This window comes from Canis lupus, chromosome 2 (genome assembly GCF_048164855.1).
Source record: "Canis lupus baileyi chromosome 2, mCanLup2.hap1, whole genome shotgun sequence".
Lineage (NCBI taxonomy): Eukaryota > Metazoa > Chordata > Mammalia > Carnivora > Canidae > Canis > Canis lupus.
This window is the reverse complement of record NC_132839.1, coordinates 86,742,864-86,757,507: the sequence shown is the minus strand read 5'-3', so window position 1 is coordinate 86,757,507 and position 14,644 is coordinate 86,742,864.

The following is a 14,644-nucleotide window of genomic DNA, read 5'->3' as shown; positions in this document are numbered from 1 at the left end:
CTGCTCCTACGTTTTACAAGGTGAATTCTGGAGCCACGATATTAAAGATTCAGAAAGCGGGGAGGGCGAACAGGGGGCCCAGGGAATCGGCGGAGCCCCAGTACCGACTGGCCAGGCGACAGCTCCGACGCCCGGTTCGCCCGGTTTGTGAAGATGCCACCCTCCACTCCCGGCCCCACACTCGTCTGCGTCTTTCCAACCCCCCTTCGAATTGATTCTCTTTCTCTCTTTCATTATCATCATTTTGCCAGGGACTTCGCATGATGACGAGATTTCGGGTGATGACGGACTATAATTAAGCTTAAAACGGATTTTTCTTGTGGGGGGGTGGGGTAGAGAGAGGGGGGCCTTCTCTAGCCGAGACTCCAGACTGCCTGGGCTGCAATTGCGCTGCTGTCCCAAGGGGTCCTTTGTCGGCCAAGGGGTCCTGTGTGCGCCCTGATGATGAGCACGGAGCCCACGTCGGGGGCGGATGCCTCGTCCCACACCCGGCCCGGAACCAGCAGAGCCGAGGCCCGAGCAGCGGAGTCCGCACCCCGCGGTCGTGCCCCTCAGTGTCAGTGTCCAGGCCGCGATGGCACCAGGGCACGTCTCTTTGTCACCTGCGCCACGCTCAGTTCCAGGACACGGAGCGGAACAGGGGTGAGTCAGGCCGGAGGTGGGGAGAATCGTTCTCCCGGGGTGCCGCCCCGGTAGGCCTTGGCAGATCTTCGGAGACGGAAAGCGCGGCCCTGACGCCCGGAGCCTCGGAATTGGGACGAGCCCAGACTCGGGGATAACCTCTAACAGACAGGGTCCAAGTCACGTGGGCTGTGCGAACCCAGGCCACCAGCCTAACTTCTCTGGCCTTAGTTTTCTCATCTGGACAATGGGACGGCTACGCTTCCCTGCTCCCGAGGCAGATTGGAGGACTGATGGCACGAAACGTGAAGAGCCTGCAGGTCCATATGCACATACGTAGACACTCACACATACCCCTGCACACGCACATATACACATACACACTTGTAACACGTGTATTTATTACTGTGGGTACTGGGTGTGTGTCTGCAGTTTCTCAGAGGCCGGGAGGTGACATCCGGGCTTGACTGGCTAATAATAATAACAACAATAAACTGACAGTGCTCCCCATGAGCCAAGCACTGCTCTGAGCACTTTGCACGTATGAAAGCCGTGGTGCTCACCAGCGGCACTACTGGCAGTCAGCAGGGCAGCACTTCACTCTCCTTGCGAGCGTCCTGGCCTTGTATGACCATCCGGGGGCTTCCAGACCCCCAGCGTGTCTCCTCGCCAAGCGCCGGAGCGCACCCCCCTCACGACTTCTCCGACCCCCCCTGCATCCTTAAACTCCCCCCGGGCGAGGGCTGGTTTCTCCAAGTCCAGGCGGGCGGGGGCTGTGCAGGACCGAAGCTGGCCGCGGTGTGGCTGCGGGGCACGGGAAACGGAGCTCGTCCAAAGCGGGCAGTGTCATAGGCTGCACTAGTGTGCACACGGATCTTGACGTCTTGGCGTGTAAAGAAACCCCTGAAGTAGCTCATGAATATTTTAAAATATTGATTACACGATGAACTAATGATGCCTCGGATATGTGGTATTAGCTAAGATCTTTAAATTCATTTCACCTATTTCTTTTTACTCAATTTATTTATTTATTTATTATTTTTTATTTTTTTACTCTTTTTTTTTTTTTTAAATGCGGCAACCAGAAGGCATCTAAGTCTCCCTGCAGGTTGTGTTTGTGGTTTGTGTTATATTCCTATCTGGACGGTGCCGCATGGACAGGGGCACATCGTGGGAGGGTTGTGAGCCCCACCGGTGTCCGAGCAGCTGCAGCAAACACTGCTAGACCAGCCCAGCCAATATCTGTGTTTCTTCTGTACTCACAAAATCCCGAATTAGCTCTTCCTTGGCCTCCCAGGCAAACCAGTTCTTGCCAGAAGGGTACAGATGGAAGTCGACTGGGTGGGGCCTCTAGGAAAGCCATCGGTAACGTGAGCACAAGCGGACTCGGCTGGCATGTGCCTCTTACCCGTTGCTCTCCCCCTTTTCCTACCTGGAATGGAGACACCATGTCTGGAGATAGAGCAGCCTCCTTGGAACCAGAAGGGTCGACAGCCACACTCTAGGAATGGTGGGGGAGGAAGGAGAAGGGTCGCTCGAGCAGCATCACGGGCCCACCCTGCCCACCCCCCAGACTCCTCTTCATGACGTGAGTGGAATGAACACTTCTTTGGGGTTGGCCCTTGCAGTTGGGTTTCTGTTCCATGAGTTGACCACGAGCCGAACTGGTCATCATCGGTACATTGTGGAGTCAATGCCATGGATATTTAGCTGTTGCCATCTTAAAATTCTCAATTTTTTATAAAGATTTCTTTATTTATTTATTTATTTATTTATTTATTTATTTATTTATTTATGAGAGAGAGAGAGACAGCAGGGGGAGGGGCAGAGGGAGAAGCAAAGAGTCACAGCAGACTCTGTGCTGAGCGCCGAGCCCAACACGGGGCTGGATCTCCCCACCCATGAGATTGTGACCAGAGCTGAAACCAAGAGTCAGACGCTTGACCCATTGAGCCACCCAGACGCCCCAAAATTTTCAATTTTTGGACAAGGGGCACTGCATTGTCATTTTGCACAGGGCCTTGCAAATTATGTAGCCAGTCCTGCTCCTCCATAAAATGGGAGCAATATTTACCTCTGGGGGTTGGGGTGAGAATTACCCGAGAAACCGGCCCTTACAGGCTTAGCCCAGTGCCCGGAAGTAGTATGCTCGCAGCAACTGATGGCTGTTCCCCGGCGGTGCGGATGAATTTTCTCGCAGCATCTTCCCCGGCTGGCAAGCTGGATCCTGGCCCTGCCTCCCTCACCTCCACATATTCAGAGCCCGTGTAGGGACCAGTCTGACACCCACTGCTGCGTCAAGGTGGTTGGAAACCCTAGGCAATCAAGAATTCCCAGTCTTTTCCAAATATAAAGGCACGGTGAACTTTTCTATGACTTTGACGCTGTGGATGGAATTTCCTAGAGGACTTGGTGGTGACAAACCCAGGCCACGTGATTAGCCAGAAATGCCCAGGCTCGCAGCAGCAGCTCTGAGCTGCCTCCGCCCACAGGATCACTGACCCCTGTCTGCACTGGGAAGAACTGAGGTTTGCAGATCCAACGGAGCCCCCCTGATTGTACCAGGGCCTCACCTCTTATCCCACCTACTTCTCCGTGGCCCCCTGAACGGCTTTCCATGTGTGCAACGGGGCATATCGGGCAGGATTCGCCCTGCACCTCTGTCCTCCTGCCTTGGGAGGATATGCATCGGGAGGCCACCCTACAGGGCACCCCCAGAGGCTGAGCGCCCCCAGGAGTGGGCAGCGGTGGATGCCTGTAAGGCCATCCCTTGGCTAACAGGGGATGAAAGTTGAAGTGTAAAGGCTTATGTTTCATCCCCTGGGAAGGCGGCCCCTTGGAAGGATCTAGTGGGGCAGGCAGCAGCCCCCAGCACACAGCGAGCTCGTTTCCTCCCCCTGCTCCTCTCTCCTGCCCCTGTGGGTCGTGCTCCCTGAGAGGAGCCCCTTGCAAGGAAGGCTTTGTCACAGGCCCTGGGGAACCAGGGCACCCGGCAGCCAACTCCCCCCCACCAGACTCTCCTGAAATTCATTCATTCATCCATTCATTCATCCATTCATTCATAATAACTTACCTCTACATGTAGTATTTTTAAAAATCAATATAATATTCTAACCGTATTTTAAAGGAGAAATAAAAGGAAGTTTTATATATATATATATATATAAGCTCCAGCTCCATATACATATATATATATGTATACACTATTTTTCGATTCATATATGTTCAGGCAATTTTACCAGGAGACTGAGGGAGCAGTGTAGATACGGCGCCTTTGTATAGATTCACCGTGAATGTGACCTAGCGCTAAGAACCGTGGAAACAGGGTCAGGGGACTTGGTGCTCCGAGCCAGGCCTGCCATTAACCTCCTGTTAGGTCCACCCAGGTCCCTTTCTCCGGGCAGCTGTTCTCTCAAGGATAAAATGTGTCATTGAACTGTAGGCTCACCAAGGACCAGTCCTGCTCTATTTCTGTATGGTTTTCTGACCTTCTGACCTTCTCTGGACACTTGTTTTCTCATTCTGGCCTCCCTGCAGCTGTTAGATGAGCCATACCCGGTTGAAATAGTAAAGTTTATATGGAGCATGCATTCCTGCCCGTCACTGATGGAAAGGACAAGGGCTTGTCATCATGGAGTTCATACCTGGGAAGGAGGTGCAGGGTGGGCGACAGACAACAAGCAAACAACTAGACACAGTGTGTGCCAGATAGTAAGAGCAGTGGAGAAATGCAAAACAGGTAAGGGGTTTTGAACCATGGGGGGATAGGGAGCAGGGGAGGGCTGCTAAGGAAATAAATTCCTTAGGATCTGCATCCCATTGCACTGTCTCTAAGGGGCAGCGCTCTCTGAACTGGCTCCCATTTGGAAGGCGGACTGTTTCAGTTCCTGCTGTGTAGAGAAAGGCCTCCACAGATAGTGGCTGAACACCATAATTATTTTATCATCTTGCATGGTTTCTGTCGGCCGGGAATTCAGGGAAGTGCTCGGCCAGGTGGTTTTGGCTTGCAGTCTCACCAGCAGTGTAGTTGGATGGGGTCTTGGAGCTGTAAGAGCTGGAGCCTGGAGCATCAGGGAGATGGAGGGGAGAGGTGCTGCTAAGCACCTCTGTAATGTGGGCTCCGGGTCTCCCCAGGGGGGTTTCTATGTGCGAGGGTGTGCACTTCCTCATGGCTTGGAGGCTTCGGTCACTAATATGATGGCACAGGGCTCCAGGTGAGTGTCCCAGCAAACTGGCCAGAAGCCATAACACCCTTTGTGCTGCACATGCCTTAGGGAGGCTTCAGGAGTCTTCTCTCCTCATGTGGATCCACTGTGGTATCCCCCCTGACTTGAGATTGGTAAGAGCTGGGACCAGATTCCAACCAATGGAATATGACAAGGCAATGGTCTGTCGTTCCCATGATTATGTTACATTGTATGGCAAAGTGTAGGGATTTTTTTCAGATGCAGTGAAGGTCCTTAAGCCATGTGACTTTGAGTTCATCAAAACGGAGGTGATCCTGAATGGGCCCCGGCAAATCATGTAGAGTCAGCTCGGAGGAGACCTATACCTTCCTGGAAGTGAGAGACCCTAAGCGACAGAGACTCTCTGTCCATTGCTTGGTGTTATGGGCTGAACCGTGTCCCCTACACTCACAAATTCATACATGGAGGTTTGAACCCCTAGGACCTCAGAATGACTATTTAGAGACAGGGCCTTCAAAGAGGTGATTATGATAAAATGGGACCATTAGAGTGGTCCCTAAATCAATTCATCTGATGATCTTTTGTTTTTTTTAAAGATTTTATTTATCTATTCATGATAGACAGAGAGAGAGAGAGAGAGAGAGAGGGAGAAGCAGGCTCCATGCAGGGAGCCTGATGTGGGACTCGATCCTGGGACTCCAGCATCACGCCCTGGGCCAAAGGCAGGTGCTAAACTGCTGAGCCACCCAGGGATCCCTCATCTGACGATCTTATGAGAAGAGGAAATTAGGACACCCAAAGAGGACCCATGTGCAGAGAGAAAGGACCATGTGGGGACAGGGCAACAAGGCAAACAGAGGGCCAAACCTCAGAAGAAACCAAGCCTGTTGACGCCTTGATCACAGGTTCCCTGCTTCCAAAACTGTGAGAAAATAAATTTCTGTGTTATAAGCCACATGATCTGTGGAATTTTGTGACGGAGGCCTTAGCAAATGAATACACTTGCCTCGGAAGAAGTCGGCTGCCATAAATGCTGCAGTCACAGGAAATGAATTCTGCCAAAAACCCGAGGATGCTTGGAAGTGGATCCTTCCTGAGTTGAGCCTCCAGATAAGACCAGCACCCAGCCATCGCCTTGGCTTCCTCTTTGAGAGACCCCCAAAGGGAGAATTCTGCAAAGCCCTGCCTGGGCTTCTGACCCACAAAGTAAGTGTGCGTTGGTAACAGATGCTGTGGGAAGCCAAGTGTGTGGTCATTTGTCATGCAGCGTGGAGACCACACCCACCTTTTATGATCCAGCCTTGAAAGTCACAGCACAACCTCTGCTGTGCTTTATTTGGGTGCAAGGGAACCAACCATAAGCCCACCCAGATTCAAATACTGGGACCGGAGGTTTTAACTGCAGCCAAATTTGGAAAACACAGCCTGTGGCACCTGCATAATTGAATTTTAATTCATGGCTCATATTTGAAACTGTGTAGCCTGCTTTCTGCGTCCCTGTCATCTTCACTGACACTGCGCGTTTTCTCCAACTGGTCCTCACATGGCCTTCTCCTGAGGCCCCTTTGAGCCTCCGTGGAGGACGTCTGTCTCTGTTCCTTTGAGGGGACACACACCTGCTGGCGTCACAATACCTGCATATATTATAAAGCAGGCTTTTCCAAACACACTGCCTCCATTTGATGACACCTCAGTCGGACATTTTCTCATGATGCTTGGATAGAAACATTTTTTAAATTTTTATAGATTTTCCTTCATCCCCAGTTTGCTGTTCCTGGTGGCTGGATCCATTGGTGGAGCCTGGGAAAGCCCATCCTGTGAGTTGACTGGAAGTGTGTGCCTTGGTACCCGGGGAAGCAGCCTTGGAAGTAGGCTCTCCATCCACGAGGCCCCTGTCCTGGGGGTGCAGGGGGGAGGGGGCTCCAGTTAGGAAGGGCCTGGGAGGACATTCAGGCCAACCAGACATCTGGGGCTCAGTTCCCTTCTACAACATCCCCACCTAGTGGACCTGCCGGAGTGCTTCTCCGGTGGGGATAATACCTTTCAGTTGCCCCAGGGAAGGAAAGGGCAGGTTCTCTCCGGAAGAAAGAGGCCATTCATCAGCTTGAGTCTCTAAGCTGCTTTCCTTGACCTCTTTAGCAAGACAATAGCCTTGACAGCCAGGCGCTGTGTCAGAAGAGGAGGATTTTCTGAATTCCTCCGATGTCATTACGATATTAGAGTTTGGCTGGCTAGATCTCGAGTTCTACCTAGAGACAGAGGAGAAAGAAGCCATGGGCTGAGGCGGGGACAATGCCAAGTCTGTTCCTTCCACTTTGGGAGATGACAGCAGGAAGAGGAGAGAGACGGGGGAAGCAGGGGGCTGGCCAAGGTCCTGAAAACGGGGTGCGCTGAGGAGGTCAAGGGGAGGGCCAAGAACTCTGTGGAGCTATGCCACGCTTCCCCTGGGCATCCAGGCAGAGGCTGCCGGGATCTAGGAGAGGCCCACCACGCAGCCCTTCCCAACATGGTGCAAGGAGAGGGACAGGAAGTCTGACAGAGCAGCACTCTGGGCGCCCCCCCCACCCGAGATCTCAGAGTTTATGTACCTTAGTGAGGAGACCAGGGGGTGCTGAGAGGGCTGGCAGAGTGGTCTGCTGGGGAGATAGGCCACTACAGGTAAGCACCTAAGGCCGAGACCCAGTGACAGGCCAGGCTCCCAACGGCTGACTCATCTTGAACACTTAGTTCCGTGAGGTGTTCCTCTAAGCCTTTTCTGTTTGTTATCTCTATTAGGCTCTGAATTCACCTTGTGTGGTAGGTACTATTGTGATCCAAATTTTGCAGATAAGGAAACCTGTCTGAATCCCCTCAACAAGATGAGATAGAATTAGCCAGACCTTGGGGCGCCTGGGTGGCTCAGTGGTTGCTTGTGTGTGTGTGTGTGTGTGTTGGGGGTGCACTGGGTGGCTCAGTGGTTGAGCATCTGCGTTTGGCTCAGGTCCTGATCCAGAAGTCCTGGGATGGAGTCCCACATCGGGCTCCCTACAAGAAGCCTGCTTCTCCCTCTGCCCATGTCTCTGCCTCTCTCTCTCTGTGTCTCTCATGAATAAATAAATAAAATCTTTAAAAAAAAAAAAAGAATTAGCCAGACCTTAGTAGTCCCAAGGCCATGGAGCAGAGTAGAGGCTGGCCAGGGGTATCCAGAAAATTCTGCATATATGCAAGGACCCTTCCTACCAGACTCCCACCCCCTACAAGGACCCCGAAAGTTGTCCTGAAGGAGAAGCCAAGATGGAGGGAATCTAAAACACTGTGCATTTTACTTGCCACAGCCTAAATGATCTAACAAGACTATTTTAAATAGTTGGACCTGAGTTTACTGGATTGGCCAGCATTTACTCATTACCCACCCAGTGGGGAGGGCTCCATACAAAATGTTAGGTCAATTAGAGGAGAACTACAGAAGCTTAATTTTTTTTTTCATGTTTGAGTGGAATACAAGTCAATCCATGACTCGACTTTGTTTCTCAGCCTGGCTTATATCTAAGGAGCCATTCGGTCTGAACTTGAGAGTCAGAAAGTTCTGGGTCTGAGCTCCAGCTGAGCTACTCACTTGCTATTGGACTTTGAATGACTTAACCCTCAGGGCTTCGACTTCTTCACGTGTCAAATGAGGAGCGCAAGTAGATATTGTTTAAGCCAGAGGCCAGTAAGCATTTTCCAAAAGAGGCAGAGAATAAACAATTTAGACTTTGCAGGTCACAGAATCTCAACTGCAACTCTTCAGCTCTGCCCCGACACACAAAAGCAGCCGCAGACAACACATAAATGGATGCGCGAGGCTGTGTTCTAATAAAACTTTATTTACAAAATCTGGAGCCAGATTTGACCCAAGAGTCTTAGTTTGCTGGTGCGTGGGTTAGAGCATAGGCTACTCAATAACAAAGAGAACTTCAAATATTAGTGTCTTAGTTAAGACAGAAGCTTAAGGACGCCTGGGGGGCTCAGTGGTTGAGCGCCTGCCTTCGGCTCAGGGCATGATCCCGGGGTCCTGGGATTGAGTCCCGCATCGGGGGTCCCCGCAGGGAGCCTGCTTCTCCCTCTCCCTATGTCTCTGTGTCTCTCTGTGTGTCTCTCATGAATAATAAATAAAATCTTAAAAAAAAAAGAAAAAAGCTTATCTCTCTCCTCTGTTAACCGTCAGGAGGTGAGCCACCTTTGGGATCTAGGCTCTTTAAGGAATATTTCAGGAGTAGCAAGGACAAGGCTGGAGGGCTGGAGCTGAGCAAGCAAGCAGAATAGGGTAGGAGAGGAAGTCAGAGAGGCTCTGTGTGTGCATGTGTGTGTGTCTGAGAGAGACAGACAGGGACAGAGAGTGGTTTCGGGTCTCAAAGGCTGCTCTTGGCCATGACTTCTCCTCTGCAGACGATAGCATCCCTGACTTTTCTTGGAGCCGCCTAATTTGAACTACATTTGAACAGGATCCCTTCAGCCACTATGTGGAGAACAGACTGGTAGTCAGGCAGGCAGTAGGGGACCCGTGAGGTGGCCTTTGCAATCATTGAAACAGGAGACAATGATGACAAGGAGTGGTTAGAGTCTGGACATATTTTTAAATGGAAATGGGCTTTTTTTTTTCCTTTCTGGGAAGATTCATGACTTTATTCAGCTTACCCAAAGGTGATCCTCCAAAAAATTACAAATTACTGTGTAGGCCTGACACATTTGGGGTGTGACCACAGGCTCAGGGAGCCACTTGATCCGGGAATCCTCATAGCAAATGGGTCCACACGAGCAGGTGCCAAATCTATTTTCTTAGACTCTGGATCCCCGGTGCTTAGCACAACGCCTGACACACAGCAGGCCCTTAAACAAATGTTTGTTGAATGAATGAACAAAGGAACAAGCGAATGAAAGAATGAATGAATTTCCCCAACAAAATGCAAACATGCAAGATGGTGCTTTGTGTAGCAATTAACACAGAATCTGCCAGAAAACCAAGTGCTTGTGTTACCTTCCAGGCAGATGCACAGCTCTAGCTTTAGAGCCGCTGCCCAGGGAGACCCAGGGAGCAACAGAGCCAAAATAAGACAGAGGGATTGACACAGCTGGCCCAACCCCCGATCAAGGGGCCACAGCTTCACGGGCCTCCTGGTTGTGCTGCAGTAAATCACAAAGCCCTAGGCTTGGACAGACTTAATTACTTGGAAGCGAGATGGTTAAAGCTGCAAATTCCAAGGGGCTGCCATGTTCAAAATCTTCTACTTCAAAGAGAAAGCCGAAGCAGGAAATTGCCAGGTCGGCAACCCTTGGGCAACACACGCTGTGGCGGTTAATTTTATGTGTCATGGGGGTGCCCAGATATATGGCCAGACATTATGTCCCATGCGTCTGCGAGGGTGCTTCCGAACAAGATTTGCATTTGAATGAGTAGACTGAGCAAAGCACTTGCCCTCCCCGATGCGGAGGGGGCCTCATCCCATTCATTAAGGGCCTAAGTAGAACAAAAGCCTGAGCGAGGGACAATTCATGCTCTCTGCCTGATGGTCTTCGTCTTCGAGCTGGGACACTGGTCTTCTCCAGCCTTTAGACTCAGACTGGAACTTACGCCACTGGCTCTCGTGGGTCTTTGGTGTTCTGCTTACAGATCTGGGGAGTTCTCAGCCTCCATAATTGTATGAACCAAGTTCTCATAACAAATCATCCATCATCTCTCTCTCTCTCTCTCTCTCTCTCTCTCCCCAATTGGTTCAGCTTCTCTGGAGAACCATGGCTAATACATTTGCCATTACTGGGCTTTGGCTTCCCACCTAACACCCAACAATGTTGGAACAAGAGGCCTCCAAAGGATTGTAGGCTCACATGAACCAGGTCTCTGGAGCCAGGTGAGTTTCTCAACCTCTCTATGCCTCTGTTGCTTCATCTGTGAAAGGAGGAAAATGGTTGGACCTACCTTACACAACTGGGTGCAATGAGATGAAAGCCCAGGCACAGGCTCTTAGAAAGCATCTGGCACTGGGCAAGTGCCACGTGAGGGTTCAATATAATTAGTATTTTCAGCGTGACCTTGGGCAAGTGACGTGAGCTAACTGAGTCTCAGCTTCTTCATCTGTAAGAGAAGATAACGATATTGGCCCTGCCTGTTGGCTATAAGGATCAGATGCAAAAATGTGTAAGTGATGTAAACGATACAGACAAACAGACTCAAATGAGAATGGGGATCATTCTCCCCAGCCACACTTGGAGCATCTTGAAGATGGTTCAGTGCAATGGTTAAAAGTGTGGGTTCTGCATTAGGGTGGCCAGATTTACCAAATAAAAACACAGGATGCCCTGTGAAATCTGAATTCTAGAGAAAGAATAATTTTCTTTTAGCATATGTCCCATGCAATATTTAGGACATTCTTACACTAAAAAAATACTTGTTGTCTCTCTGAAATTCAGATTCCACTGGGCAGCCTGCATTTTCAACCCCCTTCTGGAGGTGAACTAATTGTGTTCATATGCCAGGTCTTATTCGCTGTACAAACTCAAGCAAGTCACCTGACTGCTCTGGGCCATGATTTTCTGGCTTTGCCAGTCTTCAGCTGTGCCACCAGGGAAGCCCTCAACCCCTTTGTACCTTTATTTTCTCATCTGTAATGTGGGGCGAGGAGGATAATCATGAGAATAAATGAATCAATGCATGTAACACTCTGCCCAGCGCTCGACAGATGCCAACCATTGGTCAACCAGCATTCTTCCAGCAAATGCGAATTGAGAACTTTTTTGGGTAGGCGACACACTGGGTGCCAGGGAAACAGTGTGACCCGCGTGGATCCAGCCTCTAACTGGAGGGCTTCCTCCTGCCATGGCCTCCTTTAACCACCCATGACTTTAATGGTTATAGAAATTTCATGTCTTTAATTTTCCTAACAGCCACCGAGCGTTTGTTTGAACTCACTTATTATTCCTTTGCAAATGTCCACTTTTCCATTCCCCTGGGCCATCATGACTATAAATCATTGTCTTGTGATTCCATGCTTAGAAAGAGCCAGGGCTAGAACCTACTCATTGGAGGGTTTTACTGGGTTATTTATTGTGACAGAAAATGCAAATGGGTTGGCAGTAAACATAAGGGGAAAAAAGCTACCTCAGCAGTATGCACAGAACGTAAATGCAGATGGAAACGGTGGGGAGAGAGTGTCATTTTTAGTAAGTGGAGCAGATACTCCACTTTGCTGAAAATATGAAATGCCAGAAAATTCTCCTGACTTCCTATGCTACTGAAAGATACTTGAAGTTGACCTGCTTCTTCCTTCAGAATCCCAGAATGACATTATATTTCACTGTATTTGGTGCTCTTCAATGTGAAAAGGCGGATAACGTGGCAAATAACACACCAGAAGGGGTTTGTGGGGGAGAACAGAACTCGGCTGGACTCCACTAACTTCCATCACCCACAGAGAAGATCCTTCCTCAGGGCTGGCCAATTTCCCTTCTCTACTGGTCTATTTCGTGCCAGATAGATCTTTTCCAAGTGGGAAAAAAATACATTTCCCTGGTCTCTGTGGATGACTTCCAAACAGAGGTAGGAAATAGGGAGCCCTTGTTCCCCAGGTCTGCTCGAGGATACAGAAACATTGCCGTGTCCTGAGTTGTTGATGTCAGTGGGGGGGGGAAGACTTCTTTCCTACTCCCGAAGTCTCCTTGCAGGTGGAGGGAGCCCCAGGGGTGTCATACTTCAACGCCAACCTGCGCCCTTCCCTCTCTCCACTGAGACGGGGGGGGGGGGTGCCCTGATGTGACAGGTGGGTTAGCGTGGAGAAACCTCCTCTTCCCCCTCCTGCTCAGCCTGCGAAGAGCCAACGTGTCCCTGCTCCTCTATACGGTACGTCTGTGACCAGGTATGTTTGTCTGTTTCGGGGTTCAGGGTTAGGAGACCCACATGCCTGCAGATGATGAGTCACGTGTCTGATGAAAACCCCGTGAAGAGTAAAGGTGCTATTTTGGCATTTTACTGTCTCTCAGTGGGTACAGTTTTCAGATGGAGAACAGGAGCTTGTGTCTTAGTCTAACTGAGCTGATATCACAGAATACCATGCATTGGGTGGCTTAACAACATTTATTTCTCCCAGCTCTGGGGACTGGGAGTCCAAGGTCAGGGTGCTGGCAGATTTGGGGTCTGGTGAGGACCCTCTTTCCTAGCTCGCAGTTGGCCACCTTCTGCCTTATCCTCGCATGGCAGAGAACAGAGAGAGAAAGAGATCCTGTGTCTTCTCTTCTTCTTGAGGAGTCCCTAATACCATTCATGAGGGTATCATCCTCATGACTTCATCATCCGCCAAAGGCTCCATCTCCAAATATCCTCACTTTGAGGGTTAGGCTTTAACATATGAATTTTAGAAGAAAGAAGCATTCAGCCCATAGCATCTAGTGACAGAGTTACCTCCAAGCCCAGAAGTTGACAAAGCTACATCTGAGGTACCATGGATGGTCCTCAGAGCATCTCTATCCTTCTCTATGTCAGCCACGACCCATGAAACACAGGCCGGAAGCCTCACTGTTACTAAGAAATCTTCTTGGGAATGGTTAAGGGGGCTAAGGCAATCACATTCCTCTTCCATAGTCAATTCCCAGTCAAGACTCTGCCTAAATGCCTTCACCCTCCCCTGAGGGTGGAAATGGTGCCTGTCCTCAAACCATATTTATGGAGGGGGAGGAATTGTGGGGTGTTGTGCTTATATGTTTGTGGTGTGTGGTGTACGGTGGTGTGTGTGTGTGTGTGTGTGTGTGTGTGTGGTGGGGGGTGCAGTGTGTGTGTTCGTGGTAAGGAGTATGGTGTAGTGTGTTTGTGCGTGGTGAGGAGTGAAGGGGATATGTGTGTGGTGTGTGGGGGGGATGGTAAAGGGGGTGTACTGTGTGGTATAGTGTGTGTGTGGTAAGGGGTGTGGTGTAGTGTGGGGTGTGTATGTGTGGTGGAGAGTGAAAGGGGTGTGTAATGTATGGTTCAATGTATAGTGTGTGTGTGGTAAGGGGTGTGGTGGGGTGTGGTGTAGTGTGGAGTGTGTATGCGTGGCGGGGTGTGAAGGTGGTGTATGTGTGGTGTGTAGTATCATGTGGTGTGTGCGTGTGTTGGGGGGTGTGGTATGGGGGGTAAAGTGGGGGCATATGTGTGTACATGTATGTGTGGTGTATGTGGGGGGCTGGAGGTGGTACATGTGTATGTTGGTTCCTAAACTTTCTCCAACCAAGGGTTCATTTGGCAGCAATGTCATCTCTTCGAGCCATTGAAGATCGTGTACGGGTCATTCCTCGCTGCACAACTTACTCCAAAACTAAGCATCTTAAAACAGTAAACACTTATCATCTCAGCCTCCATGGCCAGGAACCCACAAGTGGCTTAATGGCACCAGGTTTCTTGTGAGCCTGTAGTCAAGATGCTGGCCGGAGCTGCAGTCATCCGATGGCTCGACTGGGGCTGACATGCCACCTCCCAGGGGCTTGGCTCACATGGTGCTGGCTGTTGGCAAGAGGCCCCAAGTCCTTCCATGTGCGCTTCTCAACAGGCTGCATGAACAGCCTCACAGGACGATGCTGGCGTCCCCCAGTAAACTATCAAAGAGAGAGTAAGAGGGAAGCCTCATTACCTTTGAAGACCTATTCTCAGAATTACCAATAGATGGTTTTGCCACATTCTATTCCTTGGAACCAAGTCAGTAAGTACAGCTTGCATTCATGGGAGGGAAATCAGTCTCCACCTCCACATGGCGGGGCATCAAAGAATTTGTGAACATATTTTAAAGCCACTGTGGGTGCATCACCTGGGTGGCTCAGTGGTTGAGTGTCTGCCTTTGGCTCAGATCGTGATCCTG